The sequence below is a fragment of the Syngnathoides biaculeatus genome, chromosome 23 (assembly GCF_019802595.1).
Source record: "Syngnathoides biaculeatus isolate LvHL_M chromosome 23, ASM1980259v1, whole genome shotgun sequence".
Classification (NCBI taxonomy): Eukaryota; Metazoa; Chordata; class Actinopteri; order Syngnathiformes; family Syngnathidae; genus Syngnathoides; species Syngnathoides biaculeatus.
This window is the reverse complement of record NC_084662.1, coordinates 4029567-4048470: the sequence shown is the minus strand read 5'-3', so window position 1 is coordinate 4048470 and position 18904 is coordinate 4029567. Positions and strand designations below refer to the sequence as shown.

General features: G+C 46.1%; 1 pseudogene; it reads right to left on the bottom strand.

The window, feature by feature from the left end:
• Window positions 1–412: 412 nt before the first annotated feature.
• LOC133496947 (protein Jade-1-like) lies at window positions 413–17119 on the bottom strand (annotated as a pseudogene).
• Between the last annotated feature and the right edge of the window lie 1785 nt (window positions 17120–18904).

The window sequence follows — 18904 nt, the reverse complement described above, 5'->3', positions numbered from 1 at the left end:
TCTCTTGCTTCAACACAACCTATTTCCTGCTTCTTCTCGTTTCTCCAGCATCCGATGATCTAATGTCTATGCAAATGGTTTTGTTCAAAGCCTTAGAGTGAAAGCGGCACTTCAGGGCTCCGGTGAAGACCTCTAAAACTTCAGTCCAACACTTCCACATCCAGTCCTCATGCTCCGGCTGTTTTCCTTGCCGCTGTTCAGGCACCAGGCCCTCAATCCGAATGGTTTTCCAGTGCAGTCTCACACTAATGCCTTCCTGAGCGGTCACCTCCTGCTTCGGGGACTTCATGTGGCGAAGCACAAGGTTGTTGTTAGGGTGGTTTGGGCATCTGGAGTCGTGATCCAACTCAGTGACCTCCAAGGGTTTGGCCTCAAGGTTTATGGTGTCGTCCTTAGATACCGACAGTGAGTCTCAGCTTCTTTTCCTTTCATGCGATTTCCTCTTGTCCTGGTTTGATCGTCGTTTGGTCCTGTGTTCCGAGTGTTTCCACGGGGTCCAAGTTTGAGACTGCTGAGAGCTCACTTGGTCTAAAGAGAACAGACTCTGCAGATCCTGCTCTGACGGATTACTGCTGAGGAGCTCTTGGTCTATGAGCTGGACCTGGTGCTGGAAGATCTGCTCCTGAACTTGCCACATGGAATGTTTCATCTTCATCACCTGGCAAGTCAGGTTGGAGACCCTCTCCAGGTCTTGGCGGAGGTGCGTGAATAGCTGCAGTCATCTCAGCAACACCTTGTATGTCCTTCTCGTCCTTCTTCGGCGTAAGCAACAGCTGGTTGAAGTTAGCTTTGCGCTTCAGCTTCCAGTACTGGTACAGAAAGTCAACTGTCTCGGATGCCATCTTGAGGTGATGGCCCACTTCCTCGGCCACAAACTGGTAGAAGACCTCCTCCATCTCTTGCACTTTCATCTTGTAGACATTGACACGCTTTTCCTGCGGGTCACATTGACAAACAAGACACAAGGACGACTACAACGATGAGGGGGACGGCGAGGCGAAAGGGATGAGGCCGAGGACGGCCGTGTCCTCTTCATTGTCCCCTTTAACCTTTCCTCTCAATTTACCCTTCGTGCTCCCGACGCTTTCTTCATTTTCAACTTCAGTGGAGGAGTCCCGCTCCACAGAGTCACTGCCCTTAAGCCCCGAGTGCTTGGGCCAGTCGTATTTGAACTTGACTTTGTTTTCTGGGTGATGATGGTCATCTCCAGGCTGGAGTGGAGGCTGCAAGTCACGTGGAAGGCAATGCAGCAGTTTTTGGCAGAGCACTGGATGCAGGCTCCCATCTTTTCTTTACACAGGCAGCAGTTGAGCACCCACCTTTTGCTGGGAATGTGCGACACGTTGGTGACGGGCTCCATCTTCTCCGGGTTCCCATTGCTCATCTCTGGGATTCACAAGGCACAGCTGACATGGACCCACGTGGTTCCACTGCAGGTGGGCTTCATAGCATTGCCCTTCTTCGGGCACAACTGGCACTTTGGCAGTATACCTGGTGGACACAGATGTTGCACTTGTTGCAGAATGCCATGTCGTTGTTGTCCTCTTCGTTGGGGAACTGGCATGTCGCACACCACATTCTCGTTGTACTCGATTCCAAGGCCCTACTGTGTCTCGGTAGTGTGTGTCATGTTGTTATGACAACGGCACTCAAACACCTCCAAGTAGCACTCCATGGCGAATTCATCCAGTGGCGGAAGGGCCAACCTCGCAAAGTCCTCGTTCATGACTTGCAGCCACGTGACGTCTTCCTCGTTGAGGTCGTAGTGACACATGCCCTCTGCCTAAGTCCTGATGTCCACATAACTGAGGGCCAGGGTGGCCGACCTGTGGATCAACTTCATGGGCCTGACGAACTTGACTTTGTTGCTTTTGTCGGTTAGTGCCCAGGCCACGGGGTCCGGGATGGACTGCGGGCTAATGGGCACCTGGACACCCTTTTTCCTGCTTCTGCTTCTATGGAACGGCCAGGATGTAGTAATCCTCTGCGTTGAGCTTGTATGAGTCGTGCACCTTCATGTTGGTGGACAGGTCCGTCCTGAAGACCTCAGATGGTTTCTGTCTCCATCCACTCCTGGCCTGGCATGAAGTCTGGGACCAGCAGGTGGGATTGCTGGCATTGTCCAAGTCGTTGCTGCTGCAGAATTCTTTTCATGGCAGGGCGTCTAAGTAGTTACAGCTTCACCACACTTGTTGATCTGTCATTGGTTGTCCACAGAGTGACACCATCTTCACATCCGTGTACCAGGCATTGGCGTACATTGGAGAGGTGGGATTGTCCTGGCTCCATGATGATTCATCTCCATAGATCCAGTGACAAACACGTACAGTTCCAGACTGGCCAGTGCGGAGGAGCCATGCTCCGATCAGCACTAAGGCCAGAAGTCCCAATAGTGGCTCTCCTTTACCGAACATGCTCAAGTGCGGATCAGCTGAATTCTTCACCGGTTTGAGACCAGGGCAGCCTATTGCTACCCTAAACCTTTGTAGCCGGACATCCACCGCTACTTGTCATTGAATGAAAAGGGAGCAACAGGCTTGCAGTGGGACAAGTGTATCCATGTGGGACGCTCTGCTATCTTTATCACCATGGGAGTGGTCAACAGACTTGGTAGGGACCTTCCCAGCGAAATGAGTACCAACACTTCCTCTTGATGACCTTTCTCAGGGCGCAATCACCAAGGGACACCAACGGCACCTGTAAAGAAGGCACAGTAGGCGGCACATAATGTGCTTCTTTAACAGTTTTATTTTGCAGCATCTCTTTCATCCAATCAGCTAAAGCAGTGATTTCCAACCTTTATAGAGCCAAGACATATATTTTACAGTTGAAAAATCCCATGGCACACCAACAAAAGTAAATGTCACCAAAAATGGTTAGATTAATTACTGTATGTACTTTGTGCTATCTAATAGAAGAGGATTTTTTTTTCTTCTGTCTGTCATTGTGCCTCATTGGCATAAATAGATGAATAATTCATAGTAATTAAGGTGGGGCCGTAAAATATCATTTTGGGGGCCACAGTTTGAGACCCCTAACATATATTATCTTCTAATTATTTTTTTTCTGTAAGCCATCACTGGGTTTCACTTTGAGGAGCATGTTTTGCACATATTTTAGAACTGTTAAATCAATAGGAGGGTTGGGGGCTTGTGATTGCCTCAACATGTGTGTGCCATATTTTCCTGTTGCTGCCTCCTTGCCGCTTTTTTTTTTTATCAGCGAATGTATTTCCCAGGGTGACAGCTTTTTTTTTCCTTTTTCTTTTTTTTCAAGATTTTCTTACAGCTCTCTTTCCTTCAGCTGAATCTCCTGCCTTTCTCTTTCTTGCCTATGCTAACCAACCTCTCGCCATCCTAAGATGTAAGTCTTAATCTTGGCTTTTCCTTACTTCCCTGTAACATCTGCCATCAATCTTTCTACCAACCTGCTGCATCCTTCAACTGTTAACTTGCCATTTCAGCCATGTTATTTTTCTCTTTTTTTTCATTTTTTTTTTAAAGAAACATCATGCTGCCTGGTAAACATTGTTCCATAAAGTTTACATCCCGCTCACCATTATGCTTTTCTACGTTTGTCCCTTAGAGACTACTTGTCCTTTTTAGGACCTAACTACCTTGTGTACTTCACCGGAACACAGACTTCTGTTCGCATCATTAGGTTTCCATCCATGACCCATGATTCCACAAGTACTTAATGGGATTCACACTTGCATTCACTCACTCACACATTTATGGATCCTTGGAAATACACTCATTAAAGGTGGAGTAACCTTAAAACCTCCTTCTGGCAGAGTAGCCTTAAACCTCCTTCTGGTGGAGTAGCCTTGAAACCTCCTTCTGGCGGAGTAGCCTTCAACCTCCTTCTGGCGGAGTAGCCTTAAACCTCCTCCTTCCTTACTTACCAGTTCAAGCATTGTTTGGACAGCAGTTGTTCGTGATCCCGTCAACCTTCGTCCACTGAGGGGAGATTGGACTCTGGCACCGGCCTGGCCACGAATTCACATCCCACCAGGGCTTTTCTTCAGGAACAGTTAAATGCTCCTGGCTGCCGACAGACTTCAGTGTGTATTTTCCCTCCTCGATGGGTGGTGGTGTGTTGGGATCCAGCTCGAAGGACCAAATCTCAGGTTTAAAAACCTTGACTCTCTATTCAAAGAAGGTGAACAGACGAGGCTTCAAGTTTTACTTGCTGCAAGGCAAGCGACAGGACTTCTCCCTGCTTACAAACAACTCCAACTCGTGTCACCTTGCAGCTTCTTTTTATTCACATCAATCACATGATGAGTGTATGTTTGTGTGTGTCTCTGTGTGTGTGTGTGTGTGTGTGTGTGTGACTGTCTCATTGATTACATCTGTCTGATTGATGACATCGGTTTTCAAGACAATGAGTTCAAAGGTAGGAGCAAGATGGTGATGTGTAACGAACTAAAGTATGTACAAAATGAGAACATATGAATGATTTCTTTAACACACTGTTGTGATGTCACTTCCGGTGCGCCTCTGTCACATCACTTTTGTTTCACAGGTGTGGCTCCCCCTTCTTGCCAAGAGGAACTTTTGCTGAGAGGAGAACGCAAGATGTGAGTCTCTCATCAACTCCAGCCCGTTCTGGGCAGATCTCCATGAATCCTCTTTTATATTTCCTTTGATCGGTCCATCAGCTCCCTCCTGTTCTTCTTTCTCACTATTTTTTTACAATCCGCTGTTCACAAAACAAAAGCACCTCCCTTTTCAATCAATCCTCCTATTTTGCATCTTTCTCTTCAGCTTCGATGTATCAGCGTTAGCTTTAATATGAATAACCACAGCACTTTGGATGTGTTTTGAACTAGAGAGGTTATCCACACACACTCTAACATCATAGAAAATGGCGGAGAGGGAGGAGGAGGGAGGGAGAGGGATTTGCTGAATAGAGCTTGGATGATGCAGCTCATCAGCTCCAAAAAGCCGATCTGGCTTTTTTTTTTTTGGGGGGGGGGGGGGGGGCTTGTTAAAGTGATATAGTATGTATGTCGCAAATCCCTACATCAGCCTACCTGGCTTTTTTTTGGGGGGGGGGGTGGAAAAGGAAGGCGATTCACTGAATCCACAATAGGTGAACCACGAAGTAGAGAGGGATTACTGTACTTTTACTACATTGGTATGAGCATCTCGGTGCTGTGTGTCTGCATGTGTTTGTTCTGTAGTTGCATGTAAAAGGATGTTGTTCTATTTGTTCACAGTTCCCCTGGTCACCACCAGCGCTCCCTTGTCCCGCTCACTGATTTCAAAGCCGATTGCTGTCTGTGGTCCTCCTCTTACTCCTCCTCCCTATTTGACTGCGAAAGGCTTTGAGGAGCTCCTCCATGCCTTATTGATGATCTCTCTTTCTGGGACTTGCGCTTGCTTCGCTGGCACAGCCTTTCTGGTGGCCCGTGGGCAGATTAGATATTCTCTTTTATGTAGACACAACATCACATCCCTTTGAATGACTAAGTGGAAAATTCTCCCTTAATTACAGACTCTCACGAAGCACTGTACATTCTACTACCAGATTTTGTAGCAGGCCAAATAACCTAAAAAACACGGCCAAATTAATTTTGGGAGTTGATATTACGTACCCTACTATGGAAACGACAGGAGGTATTAATTCCAGTCCAAGAAAAAGAGTTTCATGAGCAACATTTAGTTCTTGAAATCAAACTAAAAAAGTAAAGGATTAACCCTCAGTGCCACTTCATTAGGAATGTTGGATTATACGATTCCTAATGAAGTGGCCAGTTAATTAGTGTATTTATGATCCAGCCAAATGGTGGAACCCGTGTGGGTTTTAATCCAGCGGTTACTATTCATGAATTCAGTAAATATCCAAATTGCTGATGTGGATAATTCTATGCGTTTACCCACATTCCACATGAAGGGTTTATACATCCATTCATGCATTTTCTTTGCCACTTATCCTCACGAGGGTCGCGGGAGTGCTGGAGCTTATCCCAGCTGTCAACAGGCAGGAGGCGTGGTACACACTGAACTGGTTGCCAGTCAATCGCAGGGCACATCGAGACAAACAGCCGCATTCACAATCACACCCAGGGGCAATTTAGAGTGTCCAATTAATATGAAGGGTTTATATATAGATTTCCTTAGCTTAGCTTGCTAACAACGAGACGCAATTGTGATCAATTTGTGGATGTTGAAGAAACATCAAACGTGAGTAACTTTATAACTTGTTCGACAAGGGCCGTGAGGACTTGTAGAAAATTTAACAAGTTTTAGTACATCTTGGTACCCAAATTGGTGCCGTATTGTTCGCGTTGAAGCTGCTTGGCCCAAGTTAGCCTAGCGCGGTAACAACATTACCTACGTAGAGTATACAACGAGGACCAAACATTGAATGAAGACTCAACTTTCAACTACTAGAGTGAAGGCCATTGTGGTTTGAATCCCTTCCATCCTCATATCCTTTAAATCGTCATATCCTTTATATTTTCACACAGGTAGTATGTGATTTGTGTCCCTTATGTGCTGACTGTGTTTATGTGATTGCTTTCATTTGACCTTAACTTTAACATAGATTACGTAGTATATGAATTGTTATGTTTAAACCCAACAGCTGGATGAATTATGCAAATGAAAGGACAAGAGAAGTCTTCAGTTTGGCTCTAGAGGAGAAACAGGTTTGACTGACCAGCTGCAACGCCAACACCCGTTCTGAATCAGCCTTACCAGTGTCTCCCTATTTATTAGATTCTCAAAACAAAGGGTCACAAGATTACAAAACAAATGGAGGAACAGATGCCAATACCAACACAAAGACAGATACAAAAGTTAACATTTCTTCAAAGCAAAGCATTGTCCTAATAAACCTGCTAGAGATCAGCAGTGCTGACTTTGTTTATTTGATTGCTTCTTCTTTTTGGCTATCTGCAGCCAGTTGGGCAGCACAATTTTGTGCCACCTGTTGGCCAGTCCTAAACCCGGAAAAATGTGGAAGGTTGTGTCATGAAAGCATCCGGCGTAAGACTGTGCCAAACATATATGAGCGTTCATCATACGAATTCCATAATGGTTAGATCATGGCCCGGGCTTCTTACACCCGCACCCATAAATGTTAATCTGCAAGGCGTAGGTAGAAATTCAGATAATATAGGTTGAAGACAAAAAAGAGGAGAAAAGCGGCTTAGTCGGCAGAAGAACAAGGGGAATGACTTTAAATGTTGGGACTATGACAGGAAAAGCTCAGGACTTAGTTGACATGATGATGAGGAGAAAGGTTGATATATTGTGCATCCAAGAGAGCAAGTGGAAAGGGAGTAAGGCTAGAAGTTTAAGTGCAGGGTTTAAATTATTTTATCCTGGAGTAGATGGGAAGAGAAATGGAGGAGGGTTTATTTTAAATGAAGAGCTGGCTAAGAATGTCTTGGAGGTGAAAAGAGTATCAGATCGAGTGATGAGGCTGAAATTTGAAATTGAGGGTATTGTGTATAATGTGATTGGCAGCTATGCCCCACAGGCAGGATGTGACCTTGAGTTGAAAGACAAATTCTGGAAGGAACTGGACGAGGTAGTCCTGAGCATCCCAGAGAGAGATGGAGTTGTGATTGGTGCAGATTTCAATGGACATGTTGGGAAAGGAAACAGGGGCGATGAAGAAGTGATGGGAAAGTACGGCATTCAGCAAAGGAAATTTGAGGGGCAGATGGTGGTGGACTTTGCTAAAAGGATGGAATTGGCAGTGGTGACCACTTATTTCCAGAAGAGACAGGAACATAGAGTGACATACAAGAGCGGAGGTAGAATCACGCAGGTGGATTATATTTTGTGCAGACGATGTAATCTGAAGGAGGTTACCGACTAAGGTTGTGGTGGGGAGAGTGTGGCTAGACAGCATAAGATGGTGTTGTGTAGGATGACTCCAGTAACGGGTAGGAAGATCATGTGGTGGAAGTTGAGAAAGGAACAATGTTGTGTGGCCTTTTGGAAAGAGGTGAGACAGGCTCTAGATCAGGGGTGTCAAACATACAGCCCGCGGGCCGGATCCGACCCGTCTGGTGGTTTGCTACGGCCCGGGGAAGAAAGCTGCATTGTATAAAAAAATATGAATTTTCTATAAAATTTGTAGTTCTTGTATTATCCGCTAGGGAGCGCAGTGTTTTAGTACATGCAGACAACATGAAAGCAACATTGCGGCGGAACTAGGACCACCTTGACCTGGTAAAATTGAATGTCTGTACAGCGTCTATTGGCGACAATTGCATTATCTACTTTTCCGTTTGCCTCGCACCCTCATCAGCAAAATGTCTTTGTCAAAAAGGAGAAAAGTAGACACAGAGTGTCGGACTTTTCAAGAAAAATGGACATGTTCTTATATGTTCACGGAGGTGAATGGGAAACCCGTGTGCCTGGTGTGCCAGCAGCCAGTTTCGGTGCTTAAAGAATACAATATTCGGCGCCATTACGAAACTCAGCATGGTGAAAAATACAACAGTTTGCATGGAGAATTGAGAAAACAGACGGTAAATGAAATGATGGCGCGTCTGAAGAAACAGCAATCTGTTTTCACCCGGAGCCGAGAAGCCAGTGATGCTGCGGTGAAAGCCAGCTACCTAATTGCGAGCCAAATAGCAATGGCATCAAAGCCGTACAGTGATGGAGAGTTCATCAAAAAGTGCTTGCTGACGGCTGCTGAAATTGTGTGTCCTGAGAAGCGACATGCTTTCGCCAATATAAGCTTGACAAGAAATACCGTGGCAGACAGGATTTCGGAACGCTCTGCAGATTTGGACCACCAACTAAAACGCAAAGTGGGGTCATTTGTGGCATTTTCTGTTGCGATTCATAAGAGTACTGATATCACGGACGTCGCACAACTGGCCATATTCATTCGTGGAGTTGACAAGACTTTGAATGTCACAGAGGAGTTTCTCGAGCTGGTGCCGATGATCGACACCACAACAGCTGAGGACATTTTCAGCTCCGTCGTTGGAGCGGTGGAGAGAGTCGGAGCGGACTGGTCACGCGCCGTAAGCCTGGCTACTGATGGTGCGCCGTCAATGATCGGTAAATAGGCAGGTGTTGTGACAAAGTTCAGAGATAAAGTACAAGCCGCAAATGGGGGAGGTAATTTTTGGACATTTCATTGCAATTTGCATCAGGAGGCATTATGCAGCAAATCGCTAAGAATGGATCACGTCATGGAGGTGGTTGTCTGAACTGTTAATTTCATCCGAGCCAGAGGTCTCAATCATCGTCAATTTGACAGCTTTCTCAGTGACTGTAACATTATCCATTGTGTGCCTTATCACACGAACGTACGATGGTTAAGCAGAGGTGCTGTGCTAAAGCGCTTCTTTCATTTACGTGATGAAATCGGACAATTCATGGAGAAAAAAGGTAAACCTGTTAAGGAATTACAGTGCCATCTTGTGGCTGCAGGACCTTGCGTTTATGGTTGACATCACTGAGCACTTGAATATTCTTAACAAAATGTTGCAGGGACGCAAAAAAAATCGTAACACAGTATTATGACAGCATACGTGCATTCAAGTTAAAGCTCGGGTTATGGGAGACGCAGGTGGCAAGCGGTGACCCTGCTCATTTTCCCTGTTTAAAAGATATGTGCGCAGCAAGCGTTAATTCTGACGTGAAACGGTACAAAGAGAAGATTTCAGGGCTGTTGATGAAGTTTGAGAAAAGATTTCAGGTTTTTAGCGAACTCGAAACAGATTTTGCAGTTTTTCGCTCACCATTCACAGTCAAAGCTTCTGATTTGCCTGTTGCCATGCAACTTGAAATCATTGATTTGCAGTGTGATGTAGAACTGAAGGACAGATTTGCCTCTGTAAGCTTGGACACATTTTACAAGTACCTCCTACCAGGCTATCCCGCATTGACAGCACTAGCTGCTAAAACATTGTCCATGTTTGGGACAACCTACCTTTGTGAGCAAGTTTTCTCACTAATGAACATTAATAAAACAAAGCTGCGCTCAAAGCTCACACATAAGCATTTGAATGAGATTCTGAAATTGGCTGCTTCTCAGGACTTGATGCCTCATATTGATGCACTTGTGCAGGATAAACGATGTCAAGTTTCAAGGGCAAATTCCAAGCAAGACGAATAATTGCTGTGAAAGTTATTCATTTGTTCAAATTGCTTTCCAGATGTTGAAAAACAGTGTTTTTAAGTTCCACAAGGCTGGTACTAAATGTTTTTGGAACATTGTTACTATTTCTGTGATCAGTTTTATGTACAACACACTTAAATATATGTTTAACTGTGTAAAAGTGTTGTTAAAATTGCACATAGTTTATTTATGTTCTTATGTTATTCTCTTGTTCATAATATATTGTTCATAATGTAAAAGGAAAATTCTGTTAATAAACATTTTGATAATTTACTCATTCTTTGCACTAATTATTAGTATTAGTGACTAATACAAAGGAAAAAACTGGGCTTATTGTTAGTTCTATGTAATTTTGCAATGAGTTTACTGGTCCAGCCCGCTTGATCTCAAATTAAGCTGTATTCGGCCCGCAGACCAAAGGGAGTTTGACACCCCTGCTCTAGATGGTCAGGAAGAGCTCCCAGAAGACTGGAATACTACTGCCAAGGTATCCAGAAAGACAGGCAGGAGAGTACTTGGGATGTCTTCTGGTAGGAAAGAGGAGAAGGACACTTGGTGTGGAACCTCAAAATACAGGAAGAGATTAGCGAAGAAGAAGTGAGACATGGAGAGGACTGAGGAGAGGCTAAGGGAAGACATTGAGATGCGTCATGGGGCAAAGGTAGAGGTGGTGAAGGCTAAACAAGAGGCATATGATGACATGAATTCCAGGTTCGATATGAAAGAAGGATAAAAGGATCTCTACAGGCTGGCCAGACAGAAGGATAGAGATGGGAAGGATGTGCAGCATGTAAAGAGGATTAAGGATAGTGATGGAAATATGTTGACTGGTGCCAGTAGTGTGCTAAGTAGATGGAAAGAGTACTTTGAGAAGTTAATGAATGAAGAAAATTGGAGAGAAGGGAGAGTAGAAGAGGCAAGCATGAATGACCGGGAAGTGGCATTGATTAGTAAGGGAGAAGTTAGAAAGGCACTGAATGAAAAATGGAAAGACAGTTGGTCCCGATGACATACTAGTGGAGGTATGGAAGCAATTTGTTGAAGTGACTGTGGAGTTTGTGCCCAACTTATTCCATAGAATATTAGCGGGAGAGAAGATGCCAGAAGAATGGAGGAAAAGTGCGCTAGTCCCCATTTTTAAGAGCAAAGGTGATGTTCAGAAGTGTGGAAACTCCAGAGGAATAAATATGATGAGCCACACCATGAAGTTATGGGAAAGAGTCGTGGAGGCTAGATTCAGGACAGAAGTAAGTATCTGCGAACAACAGTATGGTTTCATGCCTAGAAATAGTACCACAGATGCACTATTTGCCTTGAGGATGCTTTTGGAAAAGTACAGAGAAGGTTAGAAGGAGCTACATTGTATCTTTGCAGACCTAGAGAAAGTCTTTGACAGACTACCAAGAGAGGAACTGTGGTACTGCAGGCGCTAGTCTGGTGTGGCAGAGAAATATATTAGAATAATACAGGACGTTTATGAGATGTGCCGTTGGTGTGTCAGAAAAATTTAAGGTGGAGGTGGGACTGCATCGGGGTTCTGCGTTGAGCCCCTTCCTGTTTGCTGTGGGAATGGATAGGCTAACAGATGAGGTTAGACTGAAATCCCCTTGGACTATGATGTTCGCAGATGATATTGTGATATACAGTGAAAGGAACAGGTGGAGTAACAATTAGAAAGATGGAGGTACACACTGGAAAGCAGAGTAATGACAATTAGCCGAAGTAAAACAGAATATTTGTGCGTGTATGTGAGGGGCGAAGAAGGAAGAGTGAAGCTCCAGAGAGAAGAGATAGCGAGGGTGGACGACTTCAAATACTCGGGGTCAACAATACACAACAATGGAGAGTGAGGTAAGGAAGTGAAGAAACGGGTCCAAGCGGGGTGGAACAGTTGGCGGAAGGTATCTGGTGTTCTATGTGACAGAAGAATATCCGCTAAGATCAAAGACAACGTTTATAAAACAGTGGTGAGGCCGGCCATGATGTATGGATTAGCGACGGTGGCTCTGAAGAAACAACAAGAAGCAGAACTGGAGGTAGCAGAAATGAAGATGCTGAGGTTATCGCTTGGTGTGAACAGGTTGGATTGGATTAGAAATGAGGTCATTAGAGGGACAGCCAAAATTGGATGTTTTGGAGACAAGGTTCGAGAGAGCAGACTTCAATGGTTTTGACATGTCCAGAGGCGAGAGAGTGAGTATATTGGTAGAAGGGTGCTGAGGATGGCGCTGCCAGGCAAAAGAGCGAGAGGAAGACCAAAGAACAGGTTGATGGATGTTGTCAGGGAAGACATGAGGACAAGTAGGTGTTAGAGAGGAGGATGCACGAGGCTTAGATGGAAAAAGATGACACACTGTGGCGACCCCTAACGGGACAAGCCGAAAGAAAAAGAAGAAAAAGAACGAGTGCACTTTGGGACAGTGTTTGCATTCTGTGTTTTGTTGCTCTATATTTATCCTTCTCTGTTGTGAAGCAGTTTAGGAAAAAAAGAACAAAAAACTCACAGTCTCAACTCGTTTGCTGTTGAAAGAAGTCTACAAGACGTCAGGTCGCCATCCACTCAATGGCAACCCTTCTGAGCAGTATTATTTGGCTCAATATAGTGTTACCTGAGTAAAGATGTAATTTTATGACAAGTCAGTTACTTGACTACACGTTTTAATGCATAATCGTAGAGAATAAAATTATATAAATATCTATTTTTTCTTATTATTTATCTGTATAAAATAAAGTTTGCTGAATAATGAAGTGAAATTACTCAGAAAGAAAGTTGGAATGTTGCACGATTGATATCATCGTATTACAAAAAAAAACCTACCAGAATAACGTAATTTTCACAGAATTAACTATTAACAATTTTTTTAAAAACTAAAAGTGACTTGTCATTTCGTGAGAATAGCATTGATTGCTACAAAAATCAAGTCAAGATTTATATTACAAAAGGAGGATAAAATCTGAGTTTTTTGGGGTAAGATTAAATCATGAAATTACCAGGAAGAAATCATTGTATTTCAAAAAACAAGTTTCATTTTTACGATTTTGTGTAACATTCAGAAAAGTTGTGATGTTGCTTTACTAAAGTTGAAATTTTTTGAAAATAAAATCATTAATTTATGAGACTGTCATGATCAGAACACAAGGCTGAACCCAAGATGCATGACTCACAACACCAGGTACCGATCGGGGAGCGTATTTATCTTTATCTATTATCGATACACTGGTTAGCAGTCGAAACAGGCAACAGTGTCAGAATCAAAAGGCGAAAAGGCAAGGTTGTTAACGAGGCAAGGTTTGGTCCACAATGGATCAAAGACAAGGATATGGAATTGCGGGAACGTGACATCAAGGTACAACGATCTGGCCAAGGACTAGACCACATGTGTGGTGATATATCTCGACAGTAATTAGCACCAACAAGAAGCAGGTGGGCGCATCTTCTCACTGGAGCTGGTGCGCACCGGGTCAAGGAAGGACACGTCCATGACAGTGACTCAAGTTGAAACATTTCACATTACGAAAATAAGTTCAAACGTTTCACTGAAAAAAAATAACATTTTAAGAATAAAGTCATAATGTTACAAGGACAAAACTCTTAATTCTGAGAAAAAATTTCAAGTGCTATCCGTCTAATGTTGTAATCCAAAGAAGTAAACAGTAAAGTTAGATGGAAAAACTGAACTTGATCTGTACAGTTGTAACGTTACCAGAATAAAGATGTAATTGTATTAAAATAAACAAATAAATAAATGACAGAGGAACTAGTACAACGCAATAAGCCCATCCTTACCTCATTGTGGCCACCCTTGGTTGGGGAACCAATCTGGATCATTTGGGCACCAAAAGGTTGGTGGCATTAAAGTCACGGCAGTATTTGTTTTTTTCAGTTAACTTTTCTGATGTCACTGGGACCTTTTTTTTTCATCATGTTCCTGAAGGCATCACGGCTACATTATAATGTCATTTCTGTGTGTTGTTCTAGTAAAAGTGAGTATGCAGAGGAGCTGATCTGAGACCAGCAGGGACTCCAATCATACAAGTATTTCTGTACACACACACATATATGCACAAACTTTTCTTTTGAGCAAACGTGTTCTGTAAAAGTTCATCCATTCTTCTGTTTTGGTTTGCCATCAAACTTTACTTTTTTTCATTAAAGGTCAAGTGTCATGAAATGGATGATTTTTAGGATGTTATTAATGAAAAAACGGCAGCCAGTATGGACCCATTAGTTTTTTTACCACAAAACGTGATTTTGACGTATATGGCTTTTTGTAACTCCCGCCATGAAAATCCTTTCAAGGGATTTTTTTCAAGTAGAAGCAGGAAGTGACGTACGGGGGAGGAGTGCCCTCCAGCGAACTCGTTTGTTTCTATTAGTCTTACCTGCGGGAAGCGAGCTCGTTGTTCCTTCGAGTTAGGCAAAATGCCGGCTTGTTGCATTGCTGGGTATTGCTCAAACACTTGGGAGGATGGATTTACCCTTCATAAGTTTCCAAGAGACCCGCTTCGTCATGAAAAATGGATTGCATGGGTGCAAAGGACGAGAGCTTCGTGGGTTCCAAATGACAAGTAGGTGTGTATACAGCTACAAAAAAATTAATAGTTTGGGGCAAACCAGTAATCGGTCTCTCATAACGTAACAAAAGATCCACGTACGTATGACAGGCGTGCTAAATGTGTCGATGTGCGCGTCGAACGGCTTCCGTGTCGGGCTCGCTGGCGAAGGCTGCTGCATTGGCTAGTCAGCGAAGGCTGCCGTGTCGGCTCACGGTCGGCAGCGGCTATGAAAAACTCTCCCGGCAATGGCACGCTCAGTTGCGTGCAACGACAACGCCGTAAAGCGGCCCGGGTCAGCGGTGTTGTTCATCGCGGATGGTGGCGGCTATGAACAACACCGTAAAGCGGCCCGGCTCGGCGCCATCATAAACCACCTTGGTGCCGAAAATGAGCCACCCTGGCCGACAAGACCAAGCCGGCCGCCGGCCTTGTCGACAAGGCCAAGCCGGCCGTGGGCCTTGTCGGCCAGGGTGGCTTGGCGCGTCGCCGGGCCGCGATGCCTCGCCGCAGAAGTTGATCGAACGGGGAGGTGATCGGGGGACCGTGATCGCACACCATCTAAATGTGGGTCGAAACTATAGGGTAAAATTGCCCCGGTAACTTCACTCGGTTGTGAGATGTTTTCTTTTCGAAATAGAGCTTCCATGTCAGAAGGAGCATGTTCATCTCCCAAAGTAGGGGCCACAGCGTGTTTTCAGTGGCGAATGAAATCACGGACAAGAAATGTAGACAATACGGGGACCACTTGGATGTCGAATGACACTTCCGCAATTTTGCTCATGGATGACGTGCTCTCCGCGCATGTTTATTTTTTTGGATAGACATTGAAGTAAATAATGTTATATGTATTTTTCATTACAATTATCTATTTTGGAATGTTTATAGGGATGACACTTGACACTTGACACGAAATGCAGCCCTATGGGGGCACAAACCAGTGCAATGTGTAGGCTGGGCCCATTTTGTGAATATTGTGGAGGTGAGGGGTTCTGTGTGTGAACATTTCTTTTTGTTAGATCTTTCCATTGATGAGGGAGGATGTCGTGTTCCGCTCTGTTAAAAAAAATGCATACCAGGGAATACATTGTTCTTATTGTTTTTTCCCCCTCCCCCTAAAAGTTTGTAAATTAAAGTGTATGTAATGTGTAGTCTCTAATGCAAATTATCTTATCAAGATGAAAATATGTGTTTAACTGTTCCATAAAATGCATATGCTGTTCGATGTTTTTACCAAAAAAATATAAGAGTCTTCGAATTAAAGTCAGCAAACTTTGACCTAGTTTCTCATACCTGCAAAACGACTCATTTAGCGGGCGGACCTCTGACGTCACAAAATCTGGGATGGGCTGTTTTGGAACAACGATAGTATTGGAGTCTTTTGTATACACGCTGAAGATAAACCCATTCGTTTAGAGAATTCCTCAGCGATTGTAAACTGAAACCAATCTGTAAAAAATGGTGAAAACGTGTGTGGTTCAGTTTTGTAACAATTCAAATTATACTGGTCACAGTTTACATTATTTTCCCAAAGATCAAAGCCTCAGACGACAGTGGCTAAGATTTGTGCAAATGAAGAGGTCTAATTTTTCCAAACCCGGTCAGCAGTCTGCTATATGCAGTTGTAGCGCTGAAGAAAAGGACTTGGAGGCGGAGTGTTGAACACAGAAGCAAACCTTGTTTTAATGGCAGACATCAACAGACTACTCGCATTACGGATGGAACTCTTCACTTCCTAACTCCGAAAGTGCAACAAACAAAATAGTCCGTGCGGAAGCCCACAACCCAACTCGAGGTCCCACAGGTGAATTATGTAAACACCACACGAGCCCTTCCAGAATTCACCCATAGTCAAAATCCCCGCGTTGTGGAGGGACGACGACCCGACCTCGGCGGGTGTGCACTGCTGGGGCCGAGGGGGCGGGGCCGCACTGTCCATTGAGTCAAGGGACAAGGCCCCTGGCGGGATCGAAGGCTCCCCAGCAGGTGCAGAGGCCCAAGGCAAAAGGGGATGGACCCGGTGCGGGAGTAGGGCCAACCCCAAAGGCTGGCCAATGTCCAGGTGAGCGGGCTTGACCCTGTCCACGGAAACAGTCTCGGGTCTACCGCCAATTTCCACGAGCAGGCTCTTATACCCGCGCTACAGGACCCTGAACGGGCCGTAGTATGGGGGGGCGCAGGGGTCCGCGGTGGGTGTCATGTCAACTGAACACAAAATCTGCCGAGCGCAGGCAACAGGGCAGCCGGGCAGCCGGGCAGCCGGGGTGCGATGTTGCAACGTGGGAACCACCGCGAACCCTTTGGCAGCGTCCAGCAGGGACTACCGTTGCCTGGCTGCAGACCATGGTGCAGTGGCGTCCGGGATGAATTCGCCGGGGACCCGCAGCGGCTGGCCGTAGATGAGCTCGGCGGACGAGGACATGAGGTCCTCCTTGGAGGCGCACCCGAGACCGAGCATGACCCACAGGAGCTTATCCAACCAGTTGCCGTCCGTCAAGCCAGCGCGCAGGGCTGCTTTCATTGAGTGGTGGAACCGCTCGCAGATACCGTTCGCCTGGGGGTGATAGGCGGTAGTGTGGTGCACCTTGACCCCCAAACTCTCCGCGACTGCGTTCCAGAGTTAGGAGGTAAACTGAGGGCCACGATCGGAGGAGAGGTCAGATGGTGTCCCGAGGCACGCAACCCACGTGGCGATGAACACCCGGGTTACGTCTGACGACGTCGTCGAGGAGAGAGGAACGGCTTCGGGCCAGCGGGTCGTCCTGTCCACCATGGTGAGCAAGTAGGTAAAAACCGTGCGAGGGAGGAAGCAGACCCACCAAGTCGACTTTGACGTGGTCGAACCTCCTCTTGGGGACAGCGAAGGGCTCTAAGGCGGCTTTTGTGTGGCGATGCACCTTAGCATGCTGACAGGCCACTTCTGGGCCACCAGCCTCACAGACGGTTTCCTGCCGGGGTGGGGGAGGTTGTGGACCGCTTCGAAAACAGCACGCTGCCATTTCGCAGGGACCAGCGGCTGGGGCTGGCCAGCCGAGATGTCGCACAACAACCTGACGCCCGAGTCACCAACAGCGACTTCTTCCAGGTGCAAACCCGTGTCAGAAGTCTTGAGGGCCTGCACCCCGTGGTCCGAGGCCTGGTCTGCGCTCATGCGGGAGTAGTTGAGACCCAGATGCATAGTGCTGAGGACCGCCCTGGAGAGCCAGTCTGCAACCACATTGGATTTGCATGCGATGTGTTGGATGTCCGTAGTGTACTCTGAGAGTTGCCGTCTAACAGTTGCCGCTGCTGGCGGGCGGACCACGGCTCGACCATCTTGGACATAGCGAAAGTGAGGGGTTTATGGTCCACATATGCCGTGAACTTACGGCCTTCCAATAGGGAACGGAAGTGGTGGCTCGCCAGCCAGACGCCGAGGAGCTCCCTATTGAATGTGCTGTATTTGCATTCCCTGGGGACTAGCTGATGGCTGAAAAAGGCAAGTGGTTGCCAGGCGCCACCAACCCACTGTTCGAATACGACCCCAACGGCATAGTCCGATGCATCAGTAGTGAGAGCGACGGGGGCCCGGGGGACAGGTGGGCCAACATAGCGGCCCGACTCAGACCGGCCTTCATGGTCCCGACGGCTTCCATCCTCTCAATGTCCTGGTTGGGGGCTTTGACCTTAAGAGCGTAATACAGCGGGCACATGGTGTGGGACACCCGGCGGATGAACCGGTGATAGAAAGTCACCATCACCAGAAACTCCTGGAGCCCCTGTGCCGAGCGAGGTTGGGGAAAAATAGAGACAGCCTCCACCTTTGACGGAAGGGGGGCGGCGGTGTTCTTGTCGATGAAGTGCCCGAGGAACTGGATGGACGGCACCCCGGAAACACACTTTGCCGGGTTGATGATCAGGCCATGCTGCTCAAGTCTCGCGAAGAGGTCCCGGAGGTGCATCAGATGTTCTTCCTCCAAGGAGCCGGCGAACAGACGAACACAAAGGGCAAGTCTCTGACCACCGAATCCATTAACCGTTGGAAAGATTAGGCCGCGTTTTTGAGAAGAAACGGCATCCTCGGAAACTCGAACAGGCCAAACGGTGTGATTACAGCCGTCTTGTTAACGTCACGGGGTCCTGGTGATAACCGCGCACCAGGTTGACCTTGGAGAACAGGAGTTTGCCCGCCAGGTTCTGAATGTCTGGAACAGGGTAGCGGACTGGTGTAGTCGCGTCGTTAAGGCAGTGGTTGTCACCACAC